Source organism: Neomonachus schauinslandi, chromosome 14, assembly GCF_002201575.2.
Source record: "Neomonachus schauinslandi chromosome 14, ASM220157v2, whole genome shotgun sequence".
NCBI classification, from domain to species: domain Eukaryota; kingdom Metazoa; phylum Chordata; class Mammalia; order Carnivora; family Phocidae; genus Neomonachus; species Neomonachus schauinslandi.
The window spans coordinates 13,056,500-13,068,642 of record NC_058416.1 but is presented as its reverse complement, the minus strand read 5'-3'; positions in this window follow the sequence as shown (position 1 = coordinate 13,068,642).

Genomic DNA, 12,143 nt, shown 5'->3' with positions numbered 1-12,143 from the left:
TCTTGAGAAAGGCTTGTATTGCTATATACTTTCCTCTTAGGACTGCCTTTGCTGCATCCCAAAGATTTTGAATAGTTGTGTTTTCATTTTCATTGGTTTCCATGTATTTTTTAAATTCTTCTTTAATTTCCTGGTTGACCTATTCATTCTTCAGTAGGATGCTCTTTAGCCTCCATGTATTTGAGTTCTTTCCAACTTTCCTCTTGTGATTGAGTTCTAGTTTCAAAGCATTGTGGTCTGAAAATAGGCAGGGAATGATCCCAATCTTTTGGTACCGGTTGAGACCTGATTTATGACCTAGGATGTGATCTATTCTGGGGAATGTTCCATGGGGACTAGAGAAGAATGTGTATTCCATTGCTTTGGGATGGAATGTTCTGAATATGTCTGTGAAGTCCATTTGGTCCAGTGTGTCATTTAAAGTCTTTATTTCCTTGTTGATCTTTTGCTTAGACGATCTGTCCATTTCAGTGAGGGGGGTGTTAAAGTCCCCCACTATTATTGTATTGTTGTCGATGTGTTTCTTTGCTTTTGTTATTAATTGCCTTATATAATTGGCTGCTCCCATGTTAGGGGCATAGATATTTACAATTGTTAGATCTTCTTGTTGGATAGACCCTTTAAGTAGGATATAATGTCCTTCCTCATCTCTTATTACAGTCTTTGGTTTAAAATCTAATTTGTCTGATATAAGGATTGCCACCCCAGCTTTCTTTTGGTGTCCATTAGCATGGTAAATGGTTTTCCACCCCCTCACTTTCAATCTGGGGGTGTCTTTGGTTCTAAAATGAGTCTCTTGCAGACAGCATATCGATGGGTCTTGTTTTTTAATCCAATCTGATAGCCTGTGTCTTTTGATTGGGGCATTTAGCCCATTTACATTCAGGGTAACTATTGAAAGATAGGAATTTAGTGCCATTGTATTGCCTGTAAGGTGACTGTTACCATATATTGTCTTTGTTCCTTTCTGTCTATGTTGCTTTCAGGCTCTCTCTTTGCTTAGAGGACCCCTTTCAATATTTCTTGTAGGGCTGGTTTTGTGTTTGCCAATTCCTTTAGTTTTTGTTTGTCCTGGAAGCTTTTTATCTCTCCTTCTATTTTCAATGACAGCCTAGCTGGATATAGTATTCTTGGCTGCATATTTTTGTCATTTAGTGCTCTGAATATATCCTGCCAGTGCTTTCTGGCCTGCCAGGTCTCTGTGGATAGGTCTGTTGCCAATCTAATGTTTTTACCATTGTAGGTTACATATCTCTTCTCCCGAGCTGCTTTCAGGATTTTCTCTTTGTCTATGAGACTCGTAAGTTTTACTATTAGATATTGGGGTGTTGACCTATTTTTATTGATTTTGAGAGGGGTTCTCTGTGCTTCCTGGATTTTCATGCCTGTTTCCTTCCCCAAATTAGGGAAGTTCTCTGCTATAATTTGCTCCATTATACCTTCTGCCCCTCTCTCTCTTTCTTCTTCTTCTGGGATCCCAATTATTCTAATGTTGTTTAGTCTTATGGTATCGCTTATCTCTCGAATTCTGCCCTTGTGATCCAGTAGTTGTTTATCTCTCTTTTTCTCAGCTTCTTTATTTTCCATCATTTGGTCTTCTATATTACTGATTCTCTCTTCTGCCTCATTTATCCTAGCAGTTAGCGCCCCCATTTTTTATTGCACCTCAATAATAGCCTTTTTGATTTCTACTTGGTTAGATTTTAGTTCTTTTACTTCTCCAGAAAGGGTTTCTCTAATAACTTCCATATTTTTTTCAAGCCCAGCTAGTATCTTTAAAGTGATGATTCTGAACTCTAGATCTGACATCGTACTAATGTCCATATTGAGTAAGTCCCTGGCAGTCGGTACTACCTCTTGTTCTTTTTGTTGAGGTGATTTTTTCCGTCTTGTCATTTTGTGCTGAGGAGAATAGATTAATGAGAGAACAAAATGCTAGCAGAGTAACAACGTCCCCAGAAAATATACTCTAAACAAATCAGAAAAGACCTGAAGCAGTGGAAAAAGAAACGGAAAGAGAGGAAAAAGAAAAAGATAAAGATAAAAACAAACAAAACAAAACACACAACAAAAAAAAAACCCAGAATGTGATCAAATATGATCAGGCTGGTATATAGATCAGTGCCACACACTAGATTTGGGGTGTATTTTGGTCTTTTAGAAGAAAGTGCCTCCCAAAATTTTAAAGAAAGAAAAATTTATATATGTACAAAAATAAGGGTTGATATGATGAAGGGATGAAATATGACTGTAAAGATGGAAATTATAAAAAATTTTATAAAAGGAATTGATAAGAAGTTGTTTGAAAAAAGAAAGAAGAGGATTTAAAAAAAGAAAAAAGAAAAAAAAAAGGAAGAGAATGTGATCAGGCAGGGGAGTAGAAAAAACCATATACTAGAGATTTAGGGTATATTTTAATCTGTTAGAAGAAACTATCTCAGAATTTTAAAGAGAGAACAACTTATATATATATATGCCAAAGATACGGGTAACTACTATGAAGGGATAGAATATGACTCTAAAAATGAAAAATAAAAATGTTTTTTAAAAAAAGGGATTGATAAGATGTTGGTTGAAAAAGGGAAAAAGAAAAATTCAAAAAAAAAAAAGAAAAAAAGACAGTTAAAAAAAAATTAACTTTGAAAGACTAAAGAATCATGGTAAAAAAGCCATGAATTCTATGTGCAGTATTCCCCTAGCGCTGGAGTTCTGCCGTTCTCATTGATCGGTAAACTTGGTCTTGGCTGGCTGTTCTCGCTGATCTTCTCGGGGAGGGGCCTGTTGCCGTGGTTTCCAAATGTCTTTGCCGGAGGCGGAATTGCCCCGCCCTTGCCCCCTCCCAGCTAAGTAATCTGCTCGGGTTTGCTCTCGGGAGCTTTTGTTCCCTGCGAGCTTTCCGTACAGCTTTGGAGGCGGAGAGTGAAAATGGCGGCCTCCCAATCTCCGCCCCGGAGGAGCTGAGAACTCGGGGCCCCGCTCCTCAGTGAGCCCCTGAGAAAAGCCGTCAGTCACTCCCGTCTCCCCGGTCTCCGGCCGCACTCCGTGCTCACCTGGCCTGTGACCGCGCGTTTCTATCTCCGGCACCCGACCCCGGGTGGAGTCTCCAAACCCAGCAGATCCCTGCGGTGCACTCCCGCACGCCTCTCCCGGGGGAGGAAGGTGAGTCTCCCCGGATCTGCCGCTTGTTGGGTCCCTGCTGGAGGAGCAGTGGCCTGACTGTGCCACGGATCACGGTCTATGGCAACCCCGAGCTGAGAGCCCACGCCTGGGCTCTGCCTCTGCAGCCGGCTTCCCTGCTCCGTTACCTGGGAGCTCTGCCGCACTCAGGCACCCCCGGTCTTTCTGTGACCCCGAGGGTCCTGAGACCACACTGTCCCGGAGGGTTCCACGCCCCGCTTAGCCACCAGAGTGACGTCCCTCGGCGGACCAGACTTTTAAAAGTTCCGATTTTGTGCTCCGCGGCTCTATCACTTGCCAGAAGCGGCCGCCGGAGGCCCCTCCCCCGCCGTCTATCCTCCCGAATATCGCCTCGGATTCACTTCTCCGCACGTCCTACCTTCCAGAAAGTGGTCGCTTTTCTGTTCAGACAGTTGTTGCTCTTCTTTTCTTCGATCTCCTGTTGAGTTTGTAGGTGTTCAGAATGGTTTGATCCCTATCCAGCTGAATTCCTGAGAGGAGACGAAATCCAGGTCTCCTACTCCTCCGCCATCTTGCTCCCTCCCCCCCAAAAACATATTTTTATTCAAGTCTTCTTGTATGCTTCTCAGTAAGTTTCATTATTTTTCTTTATATAGTTTCTGAGCATTTCTTCTAGGCTTATTTCTAGGTATTTTATTGTGTCATTATTGCTATCATATGTAGTATAATTTCTTCTCTTTACATTTTCTCCTGATTGTGGTTTGTATGCAGGAGACCATGAGTATATGTAAGTTAATTTGGCACATACGTTTGGCAACGTATTTGGCACATACGTTGTTTCTAATAGTTTAACAACATATCCTCTTGGGGTTTATAGATGAACAATGAAAACATCAGCAGACAGTGATACCTTTGTCTCTTTCCAGTATAATGTTGAAAGTGTCAGGAGCACTCATCCTAGCCTCCTTCCTAATTTAAAGGAAATGCTTGTAGTGTTGTAAATAATTATTTTAAATGTTATTATATACATTTTTTTATTGCTGCATAAAAAGTTACCACAAAGTCAGCACCTTAAAGCAATACACTCTTAGCATCTCCCAGTTCCTGTGGGTCAGAGTTCCGGCCTGGCCTTGCTGGGTTTTCTGCTCAAAGTCTCACAAGGCTGAAATTAAGATGCAGGCTGGGCTATGTGTTCTGGAGACTCAACTAGGAAAGGATCTGCTTCTGAGCTCTCTGAGGTTGTTGGCAGAATTAATTTCCTTATGTCTGTAGAATTCGTAATAACTGGCTTCATCAAAACCAGGCACACCCATGCATGCATGCAGGCATGCGCTCGCGCACACACAGTCTCTGTTGCTTCAAGTCTCTGACCTCAGAGAAGGCTCAGACCCTCCTGTAATAGTACTTACTTGATTAGGTCATACCCACCCAGGATAATCTCCCTTTTGATTAACTCCAAGTTAGCTAGTTAGGGACCTTATTCCATCTGTAAAATCCCATCACTTTTGCCATATTCTATTGGTTTGAAGGAAATCACGGGTCTGTCTGCACTTAGGGAAGAGGATTATTCAAGGGCATGACTCACTGGTGGTCCTTTGGAGTATGTCTACCACAGTAATACTTTACAAGGCATCCCTATAAAGGAGATAGGAGAAATTAATACTCTGTTTTTAACATTAGAGCAATATGTAAGATTTCATATTACAAATACTACATTCACAGGCAACTATACAATTTTTATTGGTAGTCTCTCTCTCTCTCTATATATTATTTCTTTTACAGCACTGTGGTAATTATTACATCCATTAGGGTAATACAAATAGATAATAAAAATTGGAGTGACTAAAGATAGATGCTTATAAAGAAAATCTTCATGATAAATCACTGCCTTGGAAAATTGCATGGAGCAGAAGCATTTGGTTTAGAAAGAGGAATCACTTCTCTGTACCTTTGAAATATGCTGACCAATACATGTTCTAGCAACAAAATTGACTTGGACCTAGAAGCTCTTGTTGTTCACTGAGAGCTCATTCTCCAGAATCTCTTCCTGTTGTCTTTTGAACAGGCAAAATTTCCCAAAGATGCTACCACTAAATCAACATGGAGATCTGGGGGGAGAGTGTTGGGTGGAATCGTTTTTAGTCCAAAAATCAGCCTCCATTTACTTCTCATGGATTAGTTCCAGAAGAAGGACTTGAGAGAATTTAGGTTCAATCTCAGAACAGCCCCCAGCACCAGATAGCATCAATTCCATCATCAAGCTAATGACTGTCCAGATTAGCAAAGAAAATTTGCATTTTGTTATCTAAATAAACATTTTCCCTGGAATTATAGTCTAAATCAGTTGTTCATTGTCCCATTTGATTGCTAAATTAAGTCAACTCAACAACAAGATTAAGCAAAAATAAAATGAATACACCATAAGAGTAGCAATTATGTGTTGTACCGGAGAGGGCTTGAACATGATGTCTGTTTAGTAGTGTTTTTTTTTTTTCTTCTGAAAATAGTATAATGCTCCGTTCACTTTCAGAAGCTCATTAGTATTGACTTCAACAAATCTGTCCAGACCTTAAGCTTTACTTCCATCTTCATTTTCTTTCTTTTTAGACTTAGATCTGCAAACGTTTTCAAAAAGATATCGTTGTGTCAGAAAAAAAGTTGGTTGTGGTTTTGTGTAGAACACATAGAGAAGCCTCACGATTTAATTACTAGCTAAACATTTAGTAAATGGCAGTACGGTACATTTCTGAGTGATAAGTGAGGATAACATTCTGGGTAGAGGAGAGTGTGGGGGGCAGGACTGGACCCCTAAGTAAAAGATCAACCTGACCACCTCGAGATTGAAAATCAACTGGCAACTTTCTTCTTTGCGGTTCATCATTTTCCCCGTTTAGTATTTAAAAACAAATTTGAAACTGATAAATGTCAATGGCGAGATGATGAACCAAAAATTGCCAAGCCTAAAAAATGTTTTATTGGAAGCCGCTGTTTCAACGCACCTTATGGTTTATACTTTAAAAAAAACCACATGAGACATTTAATCTCCCAATCTCACATAAGACATGTAACTGTGTTGGACTTTCGATCCAAGCGTGTGACATGGAATTCTTATTAAATGTGTAAATAGATATAAACCCAGAGACTCTAAGAAGAGACAGTTGAATTAGTAACATACCTATACTTGAACCAACAATATTTTTCTTTTTCTTTTTTTTTTTAAGATTTTATTTATTTATCTGAGAGAGAGAATGGGAGACAGAGAGCATGAGAGGGGAGAGGGTCAGAGGGAGAAGCAGACTCCCCGCTGAGCAGGGAGCCCGATGCGGGACTCGATCCCGGGACTCCAGGATCATGACCTGAGCTGAAGGCAGTCGCTTAACGACTGAGCCATCCAGGTGCCCCCCCTTTTTTTAAAAAAGATTTTATTTATTTATTTGAGAGAAAGAATGAGAGAGAGACAGCATGAGCGGGGGGAGGGTCAGAGGGAGAAGCAGACTCCCTGCTGAGCAGGGAGCCCGATGCGGGACTCCATCCCGGGACTCCAGGATCATGACCTGAGCCGAAGGCAGTTGCTTAACCAACTGAGCCACCCAGGCGCCCCCAACAATATTTTTCTTAAAAAAATTTTTTATTTGAGCCTAGTCGACACACAATGTTACATTGGTTTCAGGTGCGCACCATAGCGATCCAACAACTCTGTACCTTATGCTGTGCTCACCACAGGGTCCCTACCACCTGTCATCACACACCATTACAGTATCATTGACTATGTTCCCTATGCCTTGAACCAACAATATTTTTTAATCACTCAACCAACTGGTGCTGATTGAGCTTCAATTAGGTATGCAGCACCCAAATCTGATATTTAAATGAATCCACATGAGAAGTCAAACTTAGCCCCTTCTATCAAGAACCACTAGCATGGAAAAATAAAGCGTTGCAAACAGAAAGCAGTCTTCATATGTCAAAATGCATGATAAATACATACCAATATGCCTGATGAGTTAAAAGTAGGTAGGGAGAAATGTGGGCTGCAGTGATCATAGAAACAGTTGGGCATGAATTGTGTGTAGAGAACAAATTTAGATACAATGAAGGAATTTACATTTATTCCTATAAAGACACTCTGTGCTCCTGACGAGAGTTGTCCTTTCATATTATTCAAATTATAATTACAAAGTGGGAGTCTTGAAAGCTTAAGTGTTTATTCATCATCTTGGCCAAAGTCCACCCTACGAGAGTAAGGATAGGTTAAAAACCACAGCCAATTCAATTATTTAATTTCACTGTATTAAAGCTCAAGGTTGCCAAATGATCTCATTACCAAATTATATCCTAAGGTCATGCTGGGAAAATAAGCGATTCTATGCCAGGCAAACTACTCCCAAGGGCGATTCCTGGCTAGCGATATTGTGAAGTTGCAAAATGGCTGTTTTTCATTGGAAAATTCCATCCTCCACCCCCGGTGCTCTAGGAGAGTTCCTCGACTTACCTAACCTAGCGCAACAGAGTGCTGGGCCAGACAGTTAAGTAAAAAGACACTCAGGTACGTGCCAATGACAACTGGTAGCAGTTTGAAGAGCAATTTTATGACTTTATAAAGAGGCAACTTGGATCTATAAAAATCATAGGAGAAAAGCACATTGCAGCGTCAATGACAGGTGCTTTCCATATGTTGTTATGATCAGGTATTCAAAGGTTGTTAAAATACTATAGTAAGAGATGTCATGCCCGGGGAGGTGATAAATAAAGTGTGAAAAGACGGAAATGTTCAGCTTTGATGGTTCATGTTTTTGGGCCTGTTTTTGAAATGGTTTGACTTTGTAGAAGCAAAAGGCTCAAGTTCTTTCTTAAAAGAGAGGGTATACTACCCCTATTGAGGCAAGGAATACCCCCAAATAAAGTGGTTTTATTGTACCAGTGGGAAATTCCAGAAAAGTGGGTATTATGAGAGCCTCCAAGGGGCAGATTTAGGTCAGGGGAAATATACACCTTGGAGAGAGATGGAGACATTAACTCATTTAGGAGTCGACTCTCTTCAAAGACCCCAGAGTGTAAAGTATCATGTAATTGATCCAAGGGGACAATATGTCAATCAACAAATCTAAATCGAGTTGACTATTATGTGAAGGGCATCTAACCCTCCAGGCTCCTTCTAAGTTTCTCGAATGAATAAAGCCAGCATTGTGCATTGATTGTCTAACTAATGGGTATTACAAGACAAATATATTTTAGAAGTGCCAACAGTGATGTTGTAATTTTATAGTGTGGTGCAAAGAGCTCTCTCTGGGCTTAGAGTCCTGATGTCCTGGGTGTTAATCCTGACTCTCCCAGTCAACAGCTTTGTGGCCTTTCTTAGTTAAATAAAGAGGGATTTTGCTGGAACATGGTGTGATTTTAATCAGAAGATCCTAGTTCTATCCTTGGCTATGCCACCTCCTTGCTTTTAGACCTTAGATAGGTCATTAGCTTCTCTTGTTTTTAGTTTGCTTGTTTGTGAAGAGGTTGAGCTAGATCATCTCTAAAATCCCTTGCTGCTTTAAGACAATCCCTCAAAGCACAGCATAATTATATTACTTGAAATTACAGTGGATGCTTAGACTTGCATCTTGGCTCACAGGCCAGATTGTTGAGGCACTGTGGTATACCAGAAACTATTAGAGATTCTGAAGTGAGACCCAAGGTCAGGCACTTAGCTGCTCTGAAACTTAGTTCTCTTATCTTTAAAACTAGACTAATAATTCCTCCTTACAGGGTTCCTGCAAAGATGGGAGATAATGACCTATGATATCTAGCATGTAGTGACCATTCAATAAATGGTGGTGCTTTTAGTTTTTCCCTCTATGAATGACCTGATGCCAAGGTGTAGCATTATTCCTGTGGGAAAATGAAACGGACTGTATCACCATCCACGGTTTCTAGGGCATCACCGGGGCTGACGCGGTATAATGCTATCTTTTGTAATGCAGATGGTGATCTGGTAGGGACTTTTAGAAAAACCTACTAATGGACTCCAGTAGGAGTCTATTACTTTGCAAAGGTATTGGGTGTTAACTTTGTAATGTCTTTTACTCAGATCTTACTGTTAGTTCTGACATTTAATGCCCATGGTTTCCACAGCAAGGCCAGCCCCGGTAGGCCCCAAGTTCACGGGGCAGCTATAATACGGACCAGATGAAGCTCCTTCTCAGCATGGCATTTTCTTCCATTATTCTTTCCAGCGCCTTCCCTGGCACGTGGGGTCCCCACTGCTCTGTGCTTCTGCATCTTGGCCACATCTGGATACTGTTGGATACTTCCTCTTCTCTCCAGCAAACAGAACAACACACAGGTTTCTGCCAACCCTGACCCCTTCCCTTCATCTGATTTGCACCTAGGTGCAAAGTGAGAAACCCTTTAGGTTTGGCACAATCATGTCTGATTCTGGAACCTGCTTCGAATTAATTAACTTATCCCATTTTTGAGCACCTGTCACTCACCATTCTTGGGCCTTGAACTTCTTGCTGGCGCTTCTGAGTGAGCACTGATGGTAGTGTTTCCAGCTTTGATGGTTTCACTGGCAACTCCCTGTAGGAGGCTCCATCCCTGTTCTCAGAGGGCTTATGGTCTGATCCCGCATGGAGGGATCAGCAACGCGACAGTCCTGAGAAATAAGCGCAAGCTGAATGTTATAAGCAGCGGAAGCTGCAGGAAGGAGAGGAGATTGCTGTGGGCTGGACCAAGCCGGCTACGAAGGGGATCAGAACTCTGGAGCTGGTTCCCAGTGGTGGGAGAGGAGAGGCCCGGGCAGGTGTGGGGGCAGGATGGCTGAACATGTGGTTTGTGCAGAATCTTCCCCAGAGAGGTCTCATAGGAGATTCTTACTTCCCAATCAGTTCATACGCTCATCTTTGCTGTGGATATTCTTTTTAGCCTAACACAGCGCAGAAAAATGGGTGCCATGTACTGTGCGTGTGAGCCTGGCTAGACCATGTGTCTAATTCCAATTTTTTCAACAGGTACAGCTAGCCTCAAGGGCTAATGTGACAATTAAGATGGAGCCCATTTTCCTGGGAGGGAGGAGGCCCTTGGTAAATGTGAGATGTCACCTCTTCCTCTGCTCCACATATCTGTGCCGGGTGGAACTGGGTCGTATTTATCTCTATAGTTTATTCATTTTATATTAGAATTGATTCACAAATTAATGAACGTATTTAGGTGAATAAACCCAAATGTAGTAGATCTATTCATTTCCTAGCTCTTTGTTATATCTGGAATATTTCTGTGATGGATTGAAAAAAGATTAAAAAATAGTTTTAAGGCAATCTTGTCAAATGTGTAAGCACAAAAAGCAGAAGACTGTGTCTGGGGTTTTTGGTGACCCAGCTGCCAAATGGCCTTTTCTTGTTTAGGGGACCCCCGGCGTTTGAGTCTTCTAGGGCCGCTGTAACAAAGGACCACCAACTTGCTGGCTTCAAGCAACAGATGTTTATTCTCTCACCATTTTGGGGGCAGGAAGTCCAAATCCAAGTGTTGGCAGAGCCTTGCTCCCTCTGAAGGCTCACCTCTCCTGCATTCTAGTGGAGGCCTGTAATCCTTGGTGTTCCTTGGTTTGCAGACAAATCACTCTAATCTCTGCCTCGGATGTCACACCGTGTTCTCCTTGTGTCTGAGCCTCTGTGCCCGGATTTCTCTTTTCTCACAAGGACACCAGCCATCCTGGATTCAGGGCTCGCCATATTTGGTGTGACCTCACCTTGATTTGATGGCTTCTGCTTCTCATGTGGAGGCTGGTGTAGAGAGGGTGGACAGGGGCAGCCTCCCCGCTAGGTAGGGCGTGAACTCACGACCTCAGCTTGGGTGCTCTTGTTTGAGCTTTTGAATCCCTTGCAAGTGGCCCCAAGCCACAGGGGCAGTGAGCTCTGACTCCATAAGCCAGCAGTGAATGGGTGGCCCAGTGCCCCACAGCGGCCAGGGGCAGTGCCTCAAGGGCGGGTGAGTGGGGAGGTTTCTGGTCTCCTTAGGTTCCTTCTTAATTCCTGAGCTTGATTTCTCTGGTTTTCCCTTCAGTTCTACGATCGTCCTAATCTCCTCTCAACAAATTCCCTCTCCTTTGTTTAAATTAGACAAAGTCAGCTTTTCTTTTTTGCAGGCAAGGACTCAAAGTAACAGCAGTATCAACAAACTAATTTATTATCCAAATGTTACCAGAAGGTCCCAAAGAGAAGCAGAACCCAGAGACAATTAGCTTCAAAAGAGTAACTGCCATTAAGAACATTAGTTACGACAGGACATTAAATATTGATTGACTACCAAGTCGCCTTTTGTTGTAAATATTTTATACAAATGACAAAGGATAGAGCTCCTTTATAAATAAAGTGGTTACATCAGGAAATTTTGGAGTTTTCCTCCTCAGTGTCTGGAGATCTGAAAAATGGAATTAAAATTACTTTAAAAGTTGTAATTCAAAAGGGTTTAGGAGAAAAGCTAAAAGAGTTGAAATATTGCTTCTTTTAATTATTGTTGGGCTGTTGGAACAGTTCCCTAATATCAGATCCATCTGAGAATTTTAAAGAAATGCTTCAACTCAAAATTAATGAATAAATTTCCTTAGTTCCATCAGTCTATCTGTTAATAATCTGGAGTTGGTTAAAAAGAATTTCTATTTCAAACAGTACACACTTTTTCTGTCCTCAGCGTGGTAAGGGGTCCCTCTACTGGCTACTTGTGGAAACTACAGTTCTCTAACTAACGCAGCTGACACGGATTTAAAAGTAAGCAATTTCCCTTTTCTTGCATCCCCTCCTTGAAAATCGGCAGGGGTAGCAGCCTCAGGGCAAGAACAAGAAAAGGCATTGTTTAGGAAACCAGCTGTTAGGCAAATCTTGGCCACAGCTCTCTGGGTTGAAATGAAAAATGCCTCTCTATAGAATAATGTTGTCCAATAAAAAAGTAATTCAAGACATCAATGTGACCCCCATATATAATTTTAAATTTCCTAGTGGCCACATTAAAAAAAAAAAATG